We start from the raw sequence: 24,471 nt of genomic DNA on the forward strand, positions 1-24,471 counted from the left end.
ATTCAGTCTGTAGTTCCTAAACTGTTTGACAGGTTGTTTTCTGTGCGATTTTCGTGGCACTGTAGGCGATTGCTTAGTGATCATCAGCATGGTTTTTGTCAGGGTAGATCTACGGTGACTAACCTGTTGACTTACCAGTATGATTTGATTGGTGCTTTTGAGAGGTCTGTACAGGTCGATAGTGTGTACACAGACTTCTCAAAGGCCTTTGATAGGGTTGGTCATGAACATCTGGTTCAGAAGTTTGGGGCTATGGGCCTTGGTAGGACTTTGGTCGAGTTTTGTCACAGTTTTTTGACTGGTCGCACACAGTTGGTCAGGATAAGTAATTATATTTCTAATGGTATTGAAGTATCTTCAGGCGTGCCTCAAGGTTCGCATATTGGACCGGTCTTTTTTAACTTGTTCATAAGAGATTTGAGTGATGTAATTGTTCATTCAAAACATCTTGCTTTTGCTGATGATTTTAAACTGTATAAAGCCATTGAGTCATATCTTGATGCTGAGCTACTTCAATTGGATTTAAATAGTGTTGCTGAGTGGTGTAATAGCAATAGTCTGGAACTGAATGTAAAGAAGTGTGTATGTATTTCGTTTGGTCGTTCTAATAAAATTATTAATTATCAATACACAATCAATAATAACGAACTCAAGTCAGTTGATACAGTTAAAGATTTAGGTGTTCTTTTTGATACCAAGCTAACTTTTTTGCCGCACATTTTGGATATTATTAACAGGAGTATGCGTAGTCTTGGTTTTATCACTAGAAATAGTGTACATCTTTCACCTTATTGTTTCAAATTACTTTATTACTCTTTGGTACGTTCCTTGCTTGAGTATGCGTCTGTAATTTGGTCCCCTTATTATGATTCTCATATTGAACACCTTGAGGCTGTACAAAGAAGATTCTTAAGATCCCTTGCTTATAGAGCTGAAGTTAATATTTTTCGTAATTATTACATCGACTATAATGCTATCAGTGTCCAATTTAATATCCCTAATCTTGAAGTCAGACGGCATTATTCTGATGCTTTAACGTTTTATAAGATCTTAAATGGTTTATATCATTGTCCTACCATCTTGGAAGCAATTCCTTTTAACACCTGTCAAAGAAGGATCAACTCTTCTATGTTTCGTTTACCCTTTCATTCGGCCAACTATGGGTTTTTTTCTCCACTGACTAGGACTTTGCGTTTCTTTAATGAAAATAGTTTGGATCCATTTTCCGGCGGCTTACGGTCATTCAAATCAAAAATAAATAATCTTACACTTTAACCTACGTTCCTTGGATAGTGCTAAGTTTTTAGCCCTGTTGATGACTGTTTTTTCAGAGGTTTTATCTTGGTATATATATATTTTTTTTGTAATTCTAGTATTGTATTTATATTGCTATATTGTTTAGTATTTTGTATTATCTATTTTGTTTTTGTAAACTGGCTCTGCCGTATATTGAAATAAATAAATAAATAAATAAATAAATAAACAGCTACTTAAAGCATGTTTAATTCATCCAGATACTGAGACACTAGCAACAAATAAAATAAAATCTGCCATATTGAATGATGATGTATTTTGGGATAGAAACGTTAAATTTATTGAGTTACTGAATCCTGTTGTTTGATCACCTTCATGGAAAATACTACTGCTACATTGTCAGATGTCCGGCACAAGCTGTTCCCCTTGAAAGAACACTTTAATGCATTTGTTTCAGAAAGTCCATTTCTTCAAAATGAAGAAAAAGTGACGACTAAATCGGTAATAAAAAGAATCGATATGGCCTGCACCGACACTCACAATGCAGCATATCTACTCGATCCTAGGTATAAAGGAGGAAATTTAACCCCAGGTGAGCTGCAACGTGCTACGAATCTAATAATAGAACTTAGCTTCAATAAATCTGAGGTTGACGTATTTGGAGAATTTTCAAATTTTAGAGCAGCAACAAATAAATTTAACTATCAAATAATATGGATAGCAGTAAAAAGCATCAAATCAGTTTGTAAAACGTCATCGGATATTCCTCCATCAACATGGTAGGAGAGTTGGCAAAAGAAATCGGTACTTCACGATGTAGCTATAAAGTTACTAAAAATGCCGGCCTCTTCAGCTTTGTATGAAAAGAACTGGTCAACATGGGGAGTTCTCCATAGTAAATTGAGAAATAGACTGACCACTACACGCTCCGCAAAGCTGGTCTATGTTAAATACAATTTAAATATTAATGTGGAATGTAGTTAGTTATATCCATCCACTGCATACTGACTTTTGCTTTAATTGTTGCTCTTTCGAAAAAATTTAAAAGGATTGCTTGTTGCAAAAGGCTACTATGAAATAGGAGACTGTTTAGCAGAGAGATTTTAAATGTACTGTGTCCTTTTTTGTCATGCTTTAATGTTAAAGTTTTAATATTTTATCAATGAATATGTAAATTTAAGTTTTGTAATTTGTTTATTTGTATTATATGTTAAATATAGTTTTATTGTATTCTTACTATATAATGGTTTGTTAATTTTTTTGTTTTTTTTTACAGCTTTGTCAACAAGATTTCTTGTGACAATAAAGCTTATATTGATTGATTGATTGAAGAAACCACAACTGCTACCACTTACTGTATAAAATGACGATGGTACTTTAGCAGAATGTAATAAAGGCAGTAACTTCCAGTACTAGAATCCAGTAAAACGGTTCCTACAAATAATGGAGATACACACAATGAAACCGAAGTGGAATGCTGCGAAACTAACGATATGGAAACAGTTTTTAATACTACGCATGAGACCCACAAGTGGTCTGCTCCATTAGAACCTGCAGTTTTAGAAGATTGTGAGTGTTGACTGCATGTAAGATGTATATATTGATGTTGGTGAAATAGATATTAATGACAAAGTTCATTAAGATCCAGATTTTCTTCAAGATAATGCAGAACTTATAAGGGAGATCCTTAGTGAAACAGAAGATGAAGAAAACAGATTCCCAGGCACTTCAAAAAGAAAAGACATGTGATAAAGAAATTTTGAATCCTTACTTTAATGACACCTAGACTGAAAGTTTGGAAAATGACTCAAGAGATGATGGCGGCTCTACTGATCAAGGCAAAGGTCAATGGAATTCGTATTCTCACCCCGAAAACAAGGAACCAAGTAGCGACAATGAACCTGAAAAAAATGGAGAAGTTACCAAAACACGTAAACGGAAGAAGAACGCAGATAAAGCCGACTGGTTGGTTAATAAAACAATGTACAAAAGAATGAGGGGAATGAGGTAAAACAGGTATCAAAAAAAAACAAAAAGAAAGAAATTATTTACGGAATTACCAGGCTACAAAGAAAAATGGGCGATTCTTGCAGGTCAAGCGTGTGTCAAAAATCTTCTAAACACTTCTGTAATACATTTACAGAAGACGAAAGGAGGCTCATTTTTTAAACATTTTGGGAAAAATGGACTGGGTGGAGAAAAGAGCTTATATCACGGGAAATATAGAGTACACGACAACAAAAAGATCATCCAAAGCAGACGAGCCTTCTAGAAGAGCTGGAACGTACTGGTATTACTTGAGAAATCAATGAGAAAAAGAGGGTATGTAAAAAAATGTTTATGAATACCTTTGGGCTAAATGAAGACATGGTCCATGGGTGCTTTAAAAAAATAGAACATGGTCTAAATACCACAACTAAAATGTGTGAAACAACAGTTGTTGGGATTTAAACAACTTTTCTTTAACTTAAATATTAAATATAAAATAAAGGCCAACTGATAATCTAAAAAATGATTAAGCATTTATATATTCCAAGAAATGAAGAATCGTTTACGGTCGAATTCGGTAAAATAATATTTATAGTAACACGTTCGGTCCGCGCCACCCTTCTTGCTCGCAATTAATTGCATTTTTAACATTGCGCATGTAAGTAAATTTGTTCTCCTGTTTTCCCCCTTTTTGGTATTATTTGATTATTACTTTAAGTTTCGTAATTCAGATTGTGTAATTCTTCAAGAACTATTTAGTTAAGTGTATTATTCACCCACAAATTCCTGTTTGCAGGATAACTTTTTTATTTTACAATATTTTTTAATGCGGTTTTCACTAATAAAATGTACAAATTTTTTTCAAGAGTTGATAAGTGCTAGTTTTTTTAATTTCTCAAAATTTATTTTTTTCTTCAAATTCAGGCATTTTTTTTACAATTTCTTGAACCGCCGATAAGTTGTTGTAGTATGATTTGGCAACAACGCATGGCCGGGCTAGCATGAATCAAATCAAGAAACGCGCGACGCTTGTTCGGCACGATTTGCGCAAATGACAATATCGGCTACTGGTCAACATGAATTCAATATTATGTAAAATTGAAATGTTGAATTTTGATTTTTAGATTGAGAGTAATTGATCGGGAGTTCACTTAGAAATATTTTATTGCGAAGGTGTTCCAATTTTGTGCGCGTTGTTCTTTATACTATTGAGTTTTTTACGTTTATTTTTAAAAAATGGGAAAAAGAAGAGACAGAAAGTCAAAAGTTTTTTATTCTAAACGAAAAAATAGGAAGCCAAAAAAGGATCGGTAATCGGTTTAGGCCTAGAATGGCTGCAAATATGGAATAAGAATGCCACATTGGTTTTATTATTTATACAGGGTGTTTCACTTTTTTGTAGCAGGACTTTAACAGTATTTAGAAAAATTAATTTTAAGGTAGGTTTCTCATATAAATATTGATCGTCAAACTTTTTGTTTCTGAGATACAGGGCGTCAAAGTTTCCCAAAAAAAAAAGTTTTTATTTTTTAATATCCGAACTATCAAAGATATTGAGATCAAAATTGGTATAAACAATTCTAGGATGAAGGGTCATAATCGTAAATAATGTCATGTTTCTACGTTGGCCAGTGGCGGAGATATGACGCCACTGGATTAAGTCGATTAAACGATCATTTCTAAATAGTGCATTTAATTGTAAACAAAAATGCCCTCTTGATATTTTTTCGTATCTGACTCCGTTTTCTCCCCAAATTGGGTTGTAAAAATCACTTAAGATTTAAAGATAAATTTATTTCAACCGTCTAATAAATCGCAACATAGAACAATACCACAAATACTTATAACTTATTTATAACAAACAACAGATTACAAGAACATAACAAACAATTAACAAATTTAAAGAAGGTGTTCGAAATGTGAACCTTTTTCTGCAATACATAATTCACATCGACGAATAACCGAACGTGAAATTATTTAAAAATGGTACTATTTCATTACAAGCAATCCTAATTCTATTTATAAAGTCATCCCTTGTTGGAACATTCTATTTATAAAGTCATCCCTTGTTACTTCAGCGTTTGAGTTGCTGGCGGCTGGTGACCTTAGCAGCTCCTCCTGAATGGATGAAAGGTCCATCCTGGCTTCGGGGGTTTTGGGGGTAGGATCCCCTGTCTTGCTTGTGGATTCTTTTTCTCCGACGTCCCTTTCTTGTAAGTTCATAATAAGTTCATTTTTTGGGTTGGGTTGGGTTGGATAATAAGTTCATTTTTTGGGTTGGTGAGAATATTAAGTAAGTATATTATTAAAATCTAGCAAATTTATTGCTTATTCGAACCCGAAATGCCGCAAAATTAATGTATGCAAAAATGGAGGTAGTGTCTGGTCGATATCCGGCAACCAAAATCGAGAACGCGGCATATGTCGTTGCCAGCAACATATTTATATTTGGCGCCCATAATTTAATTAATATAATTCCCGTAATCTCCTGGAATTCCAAAAGAGTTTTAATAATTTTTTGTCTAGATATTAACAATGGATAACTTATAGTGGGTATAAACCGCGACAAACTAAGGTTTTTTTTTATAAAAATTAATTAAAAGGTTAACTTCCAAAGGATTTGAATTAAAAATTTTTTTGTAATAAGTAAATATCTAAACGGATTTGAGCTGGTTGCAAACCTCTAAAAACAAAAGTTTTTTTATTAAAAATTATTGAGTTAGATCTTATAAACAGCTATAACTACCAAAGGATATGGATAAAACTTTGCCTTATAGCCGTTAAGAGTTACATAGCACTTTATATTTTTTAACATCTAACAATTGAATAATTTTTACCCAAAAACTTTTGTTTGTAGAGCTTTGCAACCATCTCAAGTGTATCAGGTATTTATTATAGAAAAAAGATTAATTCAAATCCTTTGGGAGCCTTTTTCATTTCTTTAACATTTAACTTCAACTTTTTAAAGTAAAGTAATTAAATTAAGGAAAAAGTCCATTCTGAAGTGGAGTCAATATAAAATTGAAAAGTTAGTAGGGGGAAGTCTTTTCTCCACAAATAAAATGATAATCCTCTAATTTCAGGAGTGATGCATTTTGGCAAGTGTTCTTGCCATCATCAGACTTGAGTTACTTAACGCATACACAAATTCTAAACAATAACAAACAATACTTCACTTTATCTATCTACTTAGTATTGTTTGTTATTGTGTTTAGTTTGTAGAGGTTTATAACCACTATAAATCGATTTAGTTATTAATTATTAATATTTGGACAAAAAAATATTAAAATTCCTTGGGCATTTCAGGAGATAAGGATATTATATCGATTAAAGAACAGCGGGCGCAGACTATAAATAGGTTGCTGGCAAACGACATACGCTGCGTTCTAGATTTTGGTTGTTGGATATAGATTGGGCGCTAGCTTCTAAGTTGCCAAGTTGCTTTTTTTCTTTAATTTTTTTGTCAGAGATCTTTTTTTTTTGAAAAATTTGTTTATTTCTCTCAAAGTAGCCGGCCCCGACAGCGCGGTGGGTATATAGCTGCCTAGCAGTCGTGTGGCCCTGGGTTCGAGTCCCAGACTTGACATGGTCGTTTGTGATGTCCGATTTAGTTTAAATACTAAAAAATTATATAGAGGCTTTTCGTGACTAAATGTGCTCAGCACAAGGTCAATAAATGAATTAAAAAAAAACTCTCAAAGTATATATTAATGGTTTTTGTGGTAGGTTTAAGACAAATTAATTTTAGCAATCAAGAATAGGTATAATTGATACTAGTGATATATATATCCGATTCGACCAATGGTAATACTAATCTAAAGGTATAGTATATAAAAATAATAGCACCATTTGAGTCAAATTAAATTTAATTTCAATAATCTAAAAATTTAAAATGTTTTAAATTTTTAGATATTTATATTAAATAATTATATATATAAATAATTATTTATATTAAATAAATTTAATTTAGATATTTTAATATGTTAACTGGTATTGACAAACTATTAATTGTTAATTCATTTTTTACCATATTTATTTGTTTTATTAATCCAGTTGGATCAATTATTGAATTATGTAATGTGTTTAACTTAGCAAAAGATATAGCTACTTCTGTTTTTTCCAATTATATTATAAATGATTTGATATATCATTGATGTTTGATGAATTATAAAATGTAGTTCAAGACATTGAAAACTATTTGATTGATTGAGTGATACTTGATTAATTGTCGTTTTTAATTGTGGTATGCGACTTTAGAATATATTGATTTGCAGAAACATTCGGTCGCATCATTTTGATCAATATTTCCATTTACTTTTATTAAGGAGCCAACAGGATTTAAAATATCTCGTTTTTGTTTTTCAATATGTATATTTGGGTTTATTTGTCTAATACTATGTTTAATTCGTTCTTCATAAGCAAATAACGCTAACAAGGTGTTTTCAGATTCTCTCATATAAATAAAATCAGTATTTAAAGCGTTAATTAAGATTTTCGTATAATTTTTGAAAGTATAAAATTCTTTTATAATAAGAGTAAAATCTTACCTAATTTGTACAATAGTATTTCAGGATTATTATTTAGATCATGGAATTTTACTCCATTCCCGTTGGTATAGATGATTCCGATCATCAATCTGCAACAAGTGGCATTATTTTAGCTTCATTTACATGAATTATTTCTTTTTTATTATCATTTTGATTTTGAATCTCTAAAATTTTATTATCTTCTAATATCTGTGTTCATAAAGTGGATCTTGATTTAAGTTTACCAAGCCTTTTGTTTTGTTTCTTATATACTTGATATTCTCATTGTAGACTTCCATATTTTCGATTTTTGTTATGTTTTTCAATAATTTGTTCTTTTAACTTAATAGTATCATTTTAAATTTTTTGGTATAATGCCTCGGTTTAAATTCGATACAAATTTATATATTCCAGATAAATATGAGCAGCCATTAATTTCATGGGATCTTATGTATCCATAAGTAGATTAGTTCAAAGGATGTAAAATTTGTACTGGAATGTATAGTATTGTTATAAGCAATAACTGCATATGGCATTATACATACAATGTCTTCATTTTTATCTTTTTCTTTTAAAAGTCTAATATGTTTAATTAAAGTTGAATTTAATCTTTTATGAGGGCTGTTTGATTCGGGCTGTTGTGGGGTTGTAAAATGAATGAAAAATACTATACCAGAGTTTAAACTACTGAAATTAGTGTACCAAAATAGGGTAAAACTTCATTAAATTCTGAAAAAATTATTAATTAAGACATGGAATATTTAATTTCAAAAGATGATAAAAAAAGTTACTTTTGACAGCCAGAAGAGAATTGACAGAAAGAAGAGAACTGGGCTGACGTTTTTGGTCAGAATGATTGTGATGTAAATAGCTAATGGGGTGCTTTTACAAATATATTTGAACCAATTTTTAATCAAAGTTTTCCAAAAAAAATAATATGTAAGAAAAATAAAAAGATCTCTATAAATATAATAAGGAAGTTAGGGAAGTAAAGTATCAATTAGATGTTTATTTGATGATTTTTTTCGATGTATGCAGATATACAAAATTATAAAAACAGAATGAGATGACCTGTCGATAAAATGCACATAAATATAGCAGCTAACCATAGAAGGTTCTTGTTAAGGCCTGTAAAGGCAAACGAACGTATTTCTAAAAAAGTAAAAGATAAATTGAGCTACGAAAAGATATATCAGGGAGTATTATCAAAATATGCATTCCAACAACATCTGAAGTTTTGATATGTTGCACATTTCATTAAAGCATGGCCCGCATCCTAAAGCATTTGACAACTATACAGTGTGTTTCAAAATAGGCGAATTTATACATAAAAATTACAAAAAAATTTGTAGTTGACATTTGACTGTTTATGAAAATTATGCCCGAATACCGAATTTTACAACCATAGGCCTACTTTGAGTTTTACATTTTGTGTACCAATAAATTTTTTTATTCATATTTTATTATTAGAGAAAAACTAACTAATTTATTTACCTAATAGTTAAATCACTGACCTAAGAGTTACAAACCATCCCCAAAAATATGTTTGTAATAAAATGTACATAGTACATCTAATTTAACAAGAAAATTTATTTTTTGTTAATTTTATTTACTTAATTTAAATGTATTCAATGTAGCTACCTCGAAACATTTTCCAATACCTTTCCTAAACTTTTTTAAAAGAATTTCTAACTTGTTCAATGGAAATTGAATTACAAGCATCTCTAATTCTTTATTTTAGTAATTCCCTGTCATTTGCTAATGGATCGGAATAAACAATTTGCTTGACCCCGTAAATAGGAATCAGAAATGGTTAAATCAGGTGACCTTGGCGGCCACCCAATTGGGCCGCGTCTTCCAATCTATTGATTCGGAAAAGTTCTATTCAACCATTCTGCTAGTCGCATAGTGGAGTGCGCTGGACAGCCGTCGTGTTAAAAATAACGATTTATTCTTTGATCAACTGGTAAAGGTTCTAAGTATGCTTCAAAAAAATCTTGAATCCAAAATTTGAAGATATTTTTCTTGATTAAGAGATCCTTTAATAAACTATGGTCCAATAATACCTAAATAGTAAGATATGGCGCACCATACGTTGACTTTTTTAAAATATTACCAATTGCCATGGATTATCCCAAGCTTGGCGTTTAATTGGACCAAAACCGACAATTTTGGGATGAAATTACACCATTTGTCGTGAAAGTAGATTCGTCCAAGAATATTATTGCCTAACCAAGCAGAAAATAATAAACGGTGCGATTCAAAACGTAGTTTAACGACATACTATTTCCACTACCATACGATTGCACAATGAAAATTTTCTGCTAAATTTAAATTTTTCTGTAAATTCCGATATTATTAATAACTTTATACATTTTTAAATTACTTACTTCACAATAAAATAATGATATAAGCATGGTTTTTGTACATAACTTTGACAAGGACAATGTTTTATAGTAGCTGCTACATTTAATTGAGAATTTTTACATTTTAAAAAGTTCGACAAAAACTCGTAAATGCAGCAAATAGAACCCAATATAATAAGCGGCATGCATTCCACGAGCCGAAAAAATTCCTACCGATCGTAAAAAAAATAATCCAAGAACAATAATTTTTAAAATAATTTTCACTATTTTAAATATTAATATTTATTTGGTTTTTGTTTAAACTTTGAGAAAAGTGAGAATAAATAATTTAAACGTAAAAATCAAAGTAAGCCTATGGTTATGAAATTCGGTATTCAGGCTTAATTAATTTTGCATTCTAAACAGCTTTTTCTTATAAACTTTTTTTATATCTATCTATACTTTACCATGCTTGATTTAAAAATAACAATAACAATTAAAAATAACAGTACAATACTTTGCCTGATAATCAATATGGATATCTTGAGAGTAAATCTACACAAACTGCAATATGTCAGTTCACTTGTGCAGTCTTGAGGCATTTGGAGAGGCAAAAGCTTTCATTGGGAATATTTTTAGATCTTTCTAAGGCATATGATTGTTTAGATAGAAATTTATAAATAAAGAAATTACAGTAATATGGGGTGAGAAATAATTCCTTAAAATGGTTCACTTTTTATCTCAACAATAGAGTCCAACAAGTAATGGTAAAAAGCAAAAGGTCATAAATTCAGATTATTTAATTAATGGTGTTCATAAATGACTTGCCTTTTGAAATTATTGACAATATTCAAACAGTATGTAATACCCTAAGAATATTTGCAGATGATGACAAATTTATTAGTGGTGTTTCCGAACATATCTAAGCTATGCTAGAATGAAGATCTACTGTTTCAAAAAAGCAAAGATTGGTTTAGTAAAAACAAGTTTATACTGAATGAACAAAAAACGACCGTTTTGATTTTTAAAGCAAAACAAAATAAGCCTTTTTTGGTGGTCATTTAATTTTATATAAGTTTTCATGTATAATGTTACTTCATAGTACGAAATAAAGAAATATATTATTATTATTTCCTAATATAAGTGTATCTATATGAATAACTTCAAATGGTTTCAAATGTCTTCTATTATATTTAGATTTTCAACAGATTTCACAATTATCAATATATTTTATAATAAAATTTTTCATTGATTTGCAATAATAGCTTAATTTTATTAGAGTGAAAGTTTCGTGAATTCTGCAATGGATAGTTTTTCCTTCATGAGAAAATTGAATTATTCGATTTCTTTCTTCAGGTGTAACATTATTTATTACTTGGTAAAATTCAATTAATGTCAATTCATTAAAATGGTTACTTAAAACTTGTTGGAAAACTGGACGTAAATCTTGTGAGAAAAAGCGAATGTAATTTTTTTTTTTAAAAAGAAAATCCTAAAGTTATTATAGGAAATACTCTTTCAAAAACGCTCATAAGAAGACTATTAAACACCCCCAAATCCCTTAAGTAACTTTTCCAACAAAATATTGGTGCTAACCACATCAAAAGCCTTCTTCAGATCAATGAACACTGCCACAACCACTTGTTTTTTATCCAAAGCTCATTAAACATAATCTATGAAATCCACAGCGGCACCAAGTGTGCTACTGTTTTTTATGAAACCATATTGAAAATTATCAGTCCATTGATGAGTATTAATAAATATTAGCATTCTTTTTTTAAATATTTTTTCACTATTTTGAAGAATACGCTCACTACTGAATTGGGCCTGTAGTTATTTGTTTCATGTCCAACAGACCACAACACATAACCAAAATCATTGAAAAACCAGTACCCATACTTTCTGCTTTGTATAGGAGTACCAACTATTTAACTAAGGGAAGTAAATTTAAGATTTATAATGCTTTTTTTCTAACACATTTCAAACCCTAAACTGGCAATACCTTTTGCCAGTTTGGGGTTTGTATGGATAGAGTTGCTAATGTATTATTTAACTATGATTGGCTCACCAGTACTAACATGATTTATCTAGAACTGAATTTACATAAATTAGAAGACATTTTAGAAATTGAACAATGTAAAATGATTTATAAAATTCTTCATGGTCAGCAAAAATGTAACATAAATATTTTATTTAATTGTGATGTGCATAATTATCAAACAAGATCCGAAAATAATATATATCAAGTGAGCACTAGGACTAATATAGGTTTAATCCAATTATCAATGCAATTAAAATTTTTAACAACTTACCCCAGTCTATAAAAGGTATAAATGCATAAAATACATTTGTTAAAATATTAAAGACCTTTAAATTTATTAAATGACTGTTTGTTGGAGCATTTATAGGGTTTATTATTTATTATATTACTTAGAAACAATTTCTTATTTAAATTTGTTTAAATTTATCATTTTATTTTTGTTATTCTCGAGACCAGTGCTTAAAGGCACTATTTAGAGGTTTAAATTATATTTAACACAAAATTGTAACTTGTAAGTTGTTTAAATAAATGATTTTCAAAAAAAAATGAAACAGAAATGAAGGAGACAAAACAAGGGACCAGTATTCCAGAATATGTCGAACCAGAGATAAATATTAGATATCTTACAAGTAGACATTGAACACAGCCCTATATGTGACTGATATAATCTGATTATAATGGCTGGACTGAAAAGTGTGATTTTAAAATCAACAACCCTAAGATAAGAAATCTCAGATTTAATATGGTCTTTTTGCATTTTTATTATATAATTTTATAACTCTTGGTTATTCAGAGTAAATATTAAGAAAATAAATAATTATTCTCCGGTCATTTCTGTTGTAAACAAACGTTATTTCCTGCAAAAATAGATTAATTTCCCATTAGTTTCAAGACTTTTAAATCCATATTACACTAATATAGTGAAATAGGATCATAGTAGTCTACACAAATGGAGTACGCCCAAAATTTACCAAAAACAGAATTTTCAGGTTATGTTACCAACAAGTGGCTTTCCACTTGAGAATTTGGAGGAAAATTGCTGTAAACACTGTAAAAAAAGTGTCAAGACTTCTTGGAACTGTGCTTTCTGCCCCTCTGCATACCATCCCAGCTGTGCAGCAGGCAGGCAAAAGTTGTAAAAACTGATCAGAATAATAAAGAATTTGTGAGCTGTTGTCAGAAGGCTGAGACAAATATCCCGGGCGAAATGGATGAACGGAAGATGAGAGCAATCTTTAGTGAGTTGTTTAAGGAGTATCTCGGTTCTTTTAAGAAATCAGTGGACATAGAATTTGGAGAATTAAAGAAATCTGTGCAATACATATCCAATTCTTTTGATGCACAAAAAGTTGCCATTGAGCAATTGGTGGCTGAGACAAAATTGCTTAGGGCTGAGAATGAGTCTATTAAGGGACGAATCTCGGAGCTGGAATCAAAATTGAATAATGATACTGAACAAAGAGAACGGGAGAGAAACATCATTATTAGTGGAATTCTGAAACAGGATACAAGTGATATGCATAAAATTGTTCATCAGATTGCCAGATCTATGCAGATTAATTTGGAGGAAAATTCGGTTAGGAAGTGTACCGACTCGGAAAACGAAGATAATGCCCCACTGTTGGTTAAACTTAAGGCGAAGGCAGAAAACAGTAAGTTTTTTCAAAAAATCAAGGAACTGAAGGGATTGAAGACAGACATGCGTGTTATACAAGGTAACAATAACAAAATCTACTTCAATGACGATTTGACTCCACAAAATCAAAAACTTTTTAAAAAGGCTATATGGAATCCAAACACTTAAATAAGTACCACTCTGTGTTTACTTGAAATGGGAGGATATTTTTGAGAGAGTCAGAAAGAAGAACCAGTTAGACTTTTCTCTGAAGAGGACTTGTTAAAGTGAAACTTGAGGACTGATTAAATAATTTAAGTTTTATTTGTTTTTCTTTCCTGTTAATTTTCTGACATTTTTGGGTATGTATATTTATAGAGTTTTGTTATATTACATATTCTTAAAAGATTTATGGAAGCAGAAGTCTTAAATAATATCTCTATTGAACAAAAAACTATTTCTATTAAGCCTGAATTAATTAATAATATCATAAACAAAGATGAAATTCAATTAAACATACTGCTGTTTAACATAAGGGGCATAAAATCTAACACCGATAAATTATGTTTTTCTTGAATCATACAATCTTGGAAGTTGTGACATTATCGTGTTGACGGAGTGCCATAGTCTAAGCTCAGCTGCATTGTTTAATATTCCAGGTTATGATTTATATTATGGTAATGGTGATTTTAATGCTTTCGATGGAATTTTGGTCTACACTAGATGTTCTTTAGTAAACCTTGAAATACACATTTTGAAACAAGATTTATCAAGAGTAAGTATTACTAATCTAATTTTTACATTTGAAAAAATAACTTAATTTGTATGTTTGTTATCATTCACCAAATTCCAATACTGATGACTTTTTAACTGACCTCGCCCTACATTTAAATCATAAAAAAAATACTAATAATTCTTTATTTTTGGGAGACATAAATATAAATACTTTAAATAATAATGATCACATGGTAAATATATTTCAATATTGTACGCGCATGGGTTTTTTTCTTTATACAGCGATATAACAAGACCAGAATCTCAAACATGTCTGGACCACATATTTCTCAAAACTAAACTTAGGGAAGTTAAGATTGAGCCGTACATAACCATGATATTACAGATCACTTGCCCATACTAATAAATATTGAAATGAAAAAAAACAGCTATAAAAACAAAGATGTTACAGAGAAAACTAGAGAGAAAACTAAAAACTAAAAAGAAAAGAAATGGGAGGAGTCTCTAAAATTTAATGACCGGGAAGCAGCAGTGGATAGTCTCGTAAATGAAGTTACAAATTTGGTCAATAACTCATCCTATGAGATCTCAATAAACAATAAATTTAGGAAAATCAAACCATGGATAACAAATGGATTAATTATTTGAATAAGGACCAGAGATAAGCTAAAACTTTCACTAGGTAAATATCCAAATCCGAATCATAAACACAAAAAATGAATACTACAGAACTAAGATTGTTTTAATAATGTGTTTAATGAAAGCAAAGATAAGAAAAAGGAAGACATAAAATATATTGAACTGGAAAATGGTACTAAGATAGCAGATCCAAAAAATTTGGCCGACAGTTTTAATACTTTTTTTATTGATGCAGGCTCTAAAATAGCAGATACAGTAGCAAAGCCCTCAGTCCAATTTAAACTAAAAAATTTATGTCAAACATCTATGTATTTACCACCTGTGACAAAAAATGATGTAATTAAACATATAAGCTCCCTAAAAAATAACTGCTCCCCAGGTAAGGATGGAATAACATCAAAAGTAATAAAGTCTCTTCATTCATATGTATTAGAACCTCTAGTACATATTATAAATCTAATATTTCAGACTGGAAAAGTACCACACCAGTACAAAGTATCCACCGTAAGTTCCATCTTTAAATTAGGTAAAAAACAACACATGGAAAACTACAGACCTATAAGTACCATTTCTAATTTTGCCAAAATCTTTGAGAAATCTCTTAAAGAAAGATTGACATCTTATCTTAACCATAACTAATATTCTATCAAAAAACCAATTTGGGTTTACCTTTGGTATAAACACAGTGGATGTCATGTATGAACTTGGGTGGGTACTATAACTGAACATCTAGACAAAAATATTAAGTGCCTTGTGGCATTCCTGGACTTATCAAAGGCATTTGATACAGTCTGCCATTCAATCTTATTGGAAGTTCTGGAAAAATATGGTATACGAGGAAACCTTTTGTTACTCTACCTATCAAATAAGGTACAATACACCAAAATTCAGGATACTATTAGCGAGCCAGCGATTTTAAGGACTGGGGTGCCACAGGGCACTATGCTGGGACCCATAATATTTATTATCTACATGAATGGTGTAAATGAGATAGATTTATGTGGGAAGATAGTTTCCTACGCAGATGATACTTCTGTGGTTTTCTATGGGGACACACATGATAAGATGTTAAATCAAAATTTCAACATGGTCTGGCCTTAATAAAAAATGTTTTAGACATCTTTAAAGTCACTCTAAATAGCAAAAAATCAAAGTTCATTACATTTTCTATAAAGGACACTGGTAGACCAAATTTCCAAAATATTAAAGTTAACAATATAGAAATATCTATTGAACAGGTTGATTCAATTAAATTCTTGGGTGTATACATAGATAAAAACTTAAAATGGGATCAAGGGCCAATTTCTAGAGCTCATTATATATGCATTATATATTATTAACTTAGTTCTGTGTGATATACCTATACATTATAAATTCAGTATTATATTATGTAATTATTAGATACCTATAATACTAACTAATCCAGCTTTGGTGAAATCAATTTTTATTGTATTTCTTTGTAGAGAGAATATTTTATGTATATTTAAGTTGAAATATTGCTTTGAATCATGTGGCACACACAGATACCTCTGTATCTAGGTGTCATTTATCTCTATTGTATTTATATACTGTGCATTATTACCTAATAAATTGAATTGAAAAAAAAAAAAACATTCTCCATGCACCCCTCAAAAAAAATATATAAATCTCTCTGAAGACAAAGTGGCATCCAAAACAGTCCTAATCTCTATAAAAAATGTCACATCAACTGCAAATATCGATCAAACGGAACAAAATAGCAAAAGCCACAGAGAGAGAGCCCCCAATCTTTACTTGTGATCTCCCAATAATGGATGCCTATAACCTTAAAAAGAAAAAGATCGATGATAAAGAAAGCATCAAGTTTACAATAAGTATCACATGATTGACCTAGTCAAAGAAATGCCCTTTTCCATACACTCTAAGCAAGTGCTTTGTTTACAAAATAAGTCTTTTAAGTAATCTTACCACAGCAATCTCACCATTTTAAAAATATTTGAGCAATGCCACAATCCTTTATTGCTATTAATGATAATCAAAAATACTGGGAATTTTCTTTTAAGTTATTCTTAATTATATTAATTAATAAATTATTCATTGGCAAGTATTTTGCAAAACCACCCATTGCTCTCTGAACCTTCAAAAATTAAAGGTCATAGTCCATCTGATTGCTGCTTCCTTTGATCTTTTATGTGCTAGCTTCTTGATAATTATTAAAATTGCCAAGCTCTGAACTAAATAAGTTGGCAAAGACAGATATACAGTATCTTCTAGTTAATTAAAAATTAGTTTTTGCTATAGGGTTAATACTTGGTATCTGTTTGCTAATACTATTACAGGCCTACTTTTACTAATTTCATTATTATACTGTTCCATAAGTTTTATAATGATAGAAGTTGTTTATTTGATATAATAAATATTATGACTTAGAATAGGGCAAGAAAAAAGCAAATATGTATACCTATACCCTCAAAAGTGTTATAAACTATATAATTAGATTTCTAATTAAGAGAAACAGGGATATACATTTCTTAGACGGGTAAGTGATTGCTCCCTTACCCGATTTATTCAGCAAGTGTCAAACATTAAATCAGAAATATTTTAACTTACGCTATTTTAAATCAAATACATGGGTCCTTCTTGCATGGACCCCCTTGGCCATTGCTGCCTCCTTATTCAGGAAGAGAGTTAAAATCTTATCTACCAGCCCTATGCACGCCACTTTCTATCTTGCCGTCTTCCATGGGTGCCTACACGATATGCTGGAATTGTAAAAGGGTCTTTTTTGGAATTTCACTCTTATTTTCTGACCATTGCCTACAACGTAAAAGAAAAAGAATAGAAGTAATGGTTAGTATTCAAGACTACAAGAGCACAGAAAACAGACCAGGCATTTTTCCCTCTTTGTGTTCTGTATTCAAGAAGCTTGCCGTTGCCGCCTTCGGCGCCTTCTCACATTTAACACTGTTGTTACTGACAGAGTGACAGCTGCCAATGTTGTCTGTCAATACCAAGTGTCAAATGAAAAGAAAACAAACTAATGCTTCATCCATGCCACGGTTGCTCCGGATTTGATGTTACGACATAGTATATGAGTAAACTATATATTATATGAGTGAACTTGTGAAAAGATCGGCTTAAATCGCCTTTTTCCCATGGTGCGGGACAAACAGCACAAGTTTTTACTATCGCAATGGTCCACAAAAACACTCAAATACGTCTTTTTTTCAGCCAAACACTAAAGAAAAAATAGAACTTCACAAATGCCGTGTTACCATTTCGAATTTTTTTGAAGCTGTTTTAGGAATAAGAATGTTAATAACTTTTTTTGCTTTGAGCTTAGAATAACATATATCTATTTCAATTTTCTATTTTTAACCCAAAATCTAACATCAATAAGCTAAATTAATATTATTATATGTGGAGGAATTATGTGTGAGAGACTTCCTTCGCATCTGCAGCTTACGTAATCGTTAAGTACGATTCGTACTTATTAGTAAATAGCGTATTTCGTGCAAATATTTAATTGGGACTTTGACAGTGTTGTGGTTTTCACATCTTATGTTAATTATAGCTGAAAATTTCCTCTTTTGAAAATGCGTGTAAACTTGAGTGACAACAGAGAATAGATGAATATGTTTGGAAACAAAACACCTTCCTTGCCCCTGTGCATATGTATTTTGTAAAACAACTCTGACAAATTCTAAGATTTGATATGATAATTGCAACAGAAGTGACTCGAAAGGTAAGATTTAAAAATATATAAGGCGAACTAAATCGTCCAACTTATATTAATTATTATTATATAAGTGGTATAATTATTAATATTATTAATTATTAACAAAATTGACATCATGGACAAAATTATTACAATGATGCTTTTAAAAACCTATTTGTATTTGTATTAAGAAAATTTGTTTATTGTAGATTTTACTGGAAAGTATTTAAAAAATATTACAAGAACTGGAGGGAGCATAAAAATGCATGTAACCTGTCCATCTCACATTATAGCAACTTTTATTGAAAGTGGTAAGTTTAAAAAATATTGTTAGATCTGTACACAGTGGTGGACTTACCGTAAAGAAGATATAGTCTATGGCCTAGGGCAGCAAAATTCAAGGCAAATTAAGTGTGAAAAAAGTATTTTTTGCATTGCATTAAATTGTTTGTTTCAACTCTCTATTTCAAAGTGTAGTGCTGAAAGATCATGTTCTGCCTTGAAACATATTTAAAACTATCATCGATCTTCATTGAGGAAGGAAAAGTATTCAGTTGTTGATAGTAGTCAGAGTTGTTTCTGTTAATACATTGAGAATTTATCTGTTATTCTGCAGTTAAAAAATCAAAACGCAAAAACCTGTAAATGTGAGTGTTGGTGGTTGGCTTAGCTGTAATAATTTAAATAAAATAAATGAGATTCTTCGATTTTTTTTATTAAGGTTTGTAACCCACTGAAAATAATCAACAATATTATTGATTAAGCACTTACGCCGCCAATATTCGTTATCATTGTCTGATGGCGGATTACTTCTATGTGTTTGCTTGTGAGCAACACGTGGAACCGACATTTCTAGGCAGCCAGTCTACTACCCTTTTCGGGTGTATAATATGTCTGAGGTGTGATTTTTGTAAATTTTAAAATTGGGCTTACTTCTTGATCGGCTTAAATGTATAAAATTTTTTTATTGAAAATGGATAAAATAAATTTATTGATTATAACCCCAAGGTAGTGTATCGGTATATATATAATTAATAATTCTTTTATCATCGTATGGAGTAAGAGCAACTTTTCTCTGGTTTATTGTGTAGACCTCATGTTTTTTACTTCGAATTAAATGTTCTTGTGTATAAAATGTGTCTTTATGAAATAAACAGTTATAATAGTCATCAAATGTTATTGTTTTCATTGAAGTATTAGTAATACCTTTAGCCTTTTTAACAACTTTATCTGAATCAAACAGTTTTAATGCATACATTTTTGATTTAAGACCTACAAATTCACTCATAATTTTGCCATTATTCTCATCTTTCATTAATCCTAATACTTTCTTATTAACTAAAGGAATATTATAAATGTTGTCTACAGGATAATCAGAAGTGTCAAATCTATCTATATCATTTCTAATAAATTCATAGATATCTTCCACGTGAAAATGGTAAATTAAAGAATCAGTGTCAGTATATAATAGTTTGGCATCTGTATTAAATTTAGGTTTAATATAATTATAATGAAAATCATATAAAAAAAGTTTAGAAATTTCTAAAATACTAAAACCCGCATATATAGGTTTATTAAATTTAATATTTAACCTTGACATTTCAATTATAACCATGTCATCATCAAAAATGGTTAAACTATGGAAATTAGGTTTTGAAATGTAATTTTTTGCTCCATATCGACCGAGCCAAGTAGTTACTACTTTAACATCTTTGTATTTCCTCACGTTTTCCATAGTTTTTCCGAAAACTGCATTATTCATTAACTTAAAAAAGTTTTTTTCAAATTCATTTTGGCTTTGTTTTCTCAAATTTGTATTTAAATCAATGTAAGTTTTTAGCCAAGGTGATTGTATAAATTTTAAAATTTTATAAACTTAGTAAGTTGTAAACCAAGAGATAAAGCTTGTTTTAAAGTTCTGTAATGAATAACATAGTTTTTCTTATTAAAAAGTGTTGTCAATAATTTAGGTTGTTTTGATGATGTGACAGGTGGTATTAAACGTTCTGGACATAGAGGTAAATCCTTGTGTAGATCGTGGAGTTCCTTAGGATATTCCAAATCTACTTCAAGTATATACCCTACATCTGAATCGTCTGGTGTATTAATAATATTTTCCGAATAGTAGACACTTATGTCAACCCACTTAAAATCACCAGTAGGAAGCGATTCACTCATTGCTGTTCCATATAAATTGTTAATGTCAAAGTACATTAAATATGATGATGGCAGATCGGGGTTAAACTCATTCTCCATATATTTATTGTTAGCTTTACCATAACGATTACTACACTGAGATACTCCACCTCTAATTCCGCTTTCAATCATCATTATTTGATCAATATCGGTAATTAATTCTAATGTAACTTTTGAAATTAAAAGGCAAGAATCGTAGGCCAATCCAGGGGCAGTAAAATATTTTAGACATTCTAAACCATATGTTTTATAACAAACTTTTCGGAAATTTTCAAAAACATCTGCCAAAAGTAAAATATCAGTCTTTAAGTATAACTCTAAATATTCTTGTAAATTTTGAATTTGAAATGATTCCCAAATTTTAACAGCAAAGTTATAATCAGTCTGTGTTACATTAGATTTTTTAAGTTTGGAGTAAAAAGCATCAATCGATGGTAAGCTATTTTCCTTTAGTTTTTCCCAACAATCAAGATAATAATATGGAAATATACCATTTCTTGATATGTTCATATCCATTGCGACAGCTCGCGCTTTTTGAAGCATTTCATTACTCATTACTCTATCAGGAAACTCGTGGTCATTTCTAAGAATATCTTTGATATTTTAGATGTGTTTTCCCACCGAGATCATGTCGATCGATTTAGCTTACAGTGCGCTAACTACTGGTTTTAAAACTTCTAAATTTTTGGCTATCGTTTGTAGAGCAATAATAAACACTGGTTTTTTAACGGCTGAATGCAACTGATATGCAGATTTTCTGGTGACATATTGTAGCGGAACGACCTCTACCTTTGCTATAGTTTGTTTTAATAGAATATCGGGCGTCTTAAATATTTTCTTTATTTGTGGAAATGTATGACATTCTATAAAGCCTACATTTCTGCTCGGAGTAGTCTTATAATTATTCCTTCGTTTGTCACTATTTAATAAAGAAGTGTGGCGCCTTTAACTCCGTGATTCCGTTAAAAGGTTTTAATCCGGGTCAGTGCTTTTATTAATAAAAGGTAAGGTTACAACTGTCCTGTTCTTGGCTAGCAATTTATATTATCTATTTTATTATTAAAAGGTGTTAAAACTAAGCCCGTAACTGAGGTTAATAAACTGAGACTTCCCAACATTAGTGGTTTCTTTGACCTACGAACCCCCGGGACTAAAAATCCCATTACAATATATTTCCTCTACGGATAACGTTTCTAGAGATTTCTTAAGCTCTGGGAAATTTTGAGAAAACTTTCTGATTGATTTGTATTTTTCGGACCATCTCGTCTCACACATGCGTGATAGGTTTGGAGCGTAATTTCGACATGTAGTCGATTCTCTGAAAAACGTTATAGCATCCTTTACAGTGGCGACAGTATTTCTAATATCTGGCACTGCGTTCACATCATTCACAACAAGGTTAAGTTTGTGACTTGAAAAATAAAAATATAAAGCACGAAGATATTTTTTTCTCAAAATGGCTTGTACGTCATCCTCTTTCCCAGCCATTGTAAAACAGCCATCGAATCCAAACCCTTCGCAATCTTCGGTTGGGAGGTTAGAACTAATCAAGAAATTGTCAATTAGTTCAATGAACGCTACAAATTCTTCTCTGATTTTCATTTTGCTTTCGTCGTAGAATCGCACGTCTATTGACACCTGTTCTTTCCCAGCTTCGTCTGCTGTTTCATCAGCTAAGACTGCGTAAGCCATGGTCTTTTGAACCTCACTTATTATTATATTCTCCTTAATAACTTCACCACATAAATTTATCAATTCGTTTTGTATTTTTGGCGATGTGTAAACTGCATTGCGACGGCACTTTTCTAGGTGACTCTTTAATTTGTCATCCTCTGAATTGATTCTCAACTTCAATAAATTTACTAAAACACCCTCATCTGTTTGTTTTCCCCTAATAGGCATATCATGTGTACCGCAAAATACTATACAAGAAATAATTGATAACAATATTTGTCTGTTTTCATCGATTGCTTTTTGGTGTCCACTTTGCAGTTAGATGTCTACAGGAACATTTTCAAGAAAATTTTTTGCAGCATTTGTCGCTGTTGGGTGAAGGTTGGTCGTTGCATGCTTTCGGCAGTCTCCATGCATATTTTTGAACTTTATATATAGCCTGACCATAAATGATCCCAAAATTCCTCCATGATGCACCATGGCTAATCTGTTCGAAGATTGATCGAACCAAGCATGATTAAATTTTCTTTTCAAATGGCTTGCAAATTGCTTTCTTTTCAAATCATTTTTAAAATCTTAATTTCTGGGCGGGATTTAAGGATTTTGTAACAACTCCCTCTTCTTTTGCGTCGATAGCTGGGTAGCCAACCCAACATAACTACCCATCATTTCCATTATAGTTTCAGGATCGACGTTGATGTCATAAGTTTGTTGGGACGTCGATGGAAAAGAATAGTCGGAAACAGATATATTAACTAACAGCTTCTGGAGAATGTGACGCTTGTCCAATGTTAGCATGTGATGATCTTGGCATTACATGAGTAGTTTTATCATAGTTGTCATTTTCATCGCTTCCACTGCTACTTTTCCGACATTTTTTTCTTTTTTCGCGTGTTGTCAGTACAAAATGGATACAGAAAATTACTATTACGGTGTTTAGGCATAGCGAGAAAATACGGAAAATAAAGATCAAAATAAATATAATAAGATTACATTCAAATATCATTTACCTCTGACTTTCTATCAGTTAAAGTAATATTACGATATTCAAAATTCGTTAACTTTGTGGTTTAAATAAATAAATCAACTAGTCATATTAGGTTTTGTTTTGACTCTCCTCTTTCAAAGAATTTCCTGATATCCATTTGACAAAGTAATATTTCCAGTATCAAATTGTTGCTCAGTAAACTTAAATTAAATCTCGTGTCGACGCAACTAAATTATAAGACACTATGGTGCATGAAATATTCGCTCGTATTAAGCTCCGAACTGAATTGAATTGTATTCATTGTCTCGTCGAATTGAATTGCCTTGCTCTGACTCACGATCCCGCTTATATATTGAAATATTTCTGCTCCCGAAATACGTAGAAAATACTGATTCTCGACTCTATTTCCGTCCTTGTCTCATACTTACTATCACTGCCTTTCCTTTCCAGCTAGAACGTTCTTCGTGGTATTGCTTTTCAATAGAAGATGTTGACCGTATAAATTGATGCTATTTCAGATTTCTCTTATTCTCTTTACTGGAAAAAGGACTGTCGTCCATAACTAGATAGCGCTGGATGTTGTTGTCTCCCAATTATATTCGGATTTAATCCTAGATGGCTCTGATTGTCTTGTCGGGAGCGGAAACTACGAGATGAGATGGTTTCGCGGGAGATTTAAATTATATTGAGTCGCTAACAGTATACTATATCGAATGTTGTAGAATATTTAATTATAGATAAAAAAATATTAAATCATAATGCCTGACTGAAA

At 31.0% G+C, this 24,471-nt stretch overlaps 1 long non-coding RNA gene across 1 annotated transcript; it reads right to left on the reverse strand.

Annotated features, from left to right (window-relative positions):
* Positions 1–2,765: 2,765 nt before the first annotated feature.
* On the reverse strand, positions 2,766–18,097 carry LOC126746428 (uncharacterized). Its single transcript, XR_007663887.1, has 4 exons — positions 18,011–18,097; positions 17,734–17,940; positions 7,791–7,879; positions 2,766–5,453 (listed from the first exon to the last, which is right to left on the reverse strand). It is a non-coding gene; the product is annotated as an uncharacterized LOC126746428 (long non-coding RNA).
* Between the last annotated feature and the right edge of the window lie 6,374 nt (positions 18,098–24,471).

Source organism: Anthonomus grandis, chromosome 17 (genome assembly GCF_022605725.1).
Source record: "Anthonomus grandis grandis chromosome 17, icAntGran1.3, whole genome shotgun sequence".
Taxonomy (NCBI): domain Eukaryota; kingdom Metazoa; phylum Arthropoda; class Insecta; order Coleoptera; family Curculionidae; genus Anthonomus; species Anthonomus grandis.